Here is a 232-nt window from a genome sequence, read left to right as displayed (position 1 = left end):
GCAGCACCTCCCCTACAAAGACAGGCTGAGGGAGCTGGGCTTGTTCAACCTGGAGAAAAGAAGGCTGCAGGGTGACATCAGTGCAGCCTGCAGTACTAAAGGGAGCCTACAGACAGGAGGAGAGTCAACTCTTGGAAAGGGGAGATAACAGCAAGACAGGGGAATGGTTGGAAGTTGAGGCAGGGAAGATTTAGGTTGGATGTCAGGGGGAAGTTGTTTGCTGTGAGAGTGG

Source organism: Meleagris gallopavo, chromosome 13 (assembly GCF_000146605.3).
Source record: "Meleagris gallopavo isolate NT-WF06-2002-E0010 breed Aviagen turkey brand Nicholas breeding stock chromosome 13, Turkey_5.1, whole genome shotgun sequence".
NCBI lineage: Eukaryota > Metazoa > Chordata > Aves > Galliformes > Phasianidae > Meleagris > Meleagris gallopavo.
The sequence above is the reverse complement of the archived record's forward strand: the minus strand, read 5'-3'. Positions refer to the sequence as shown.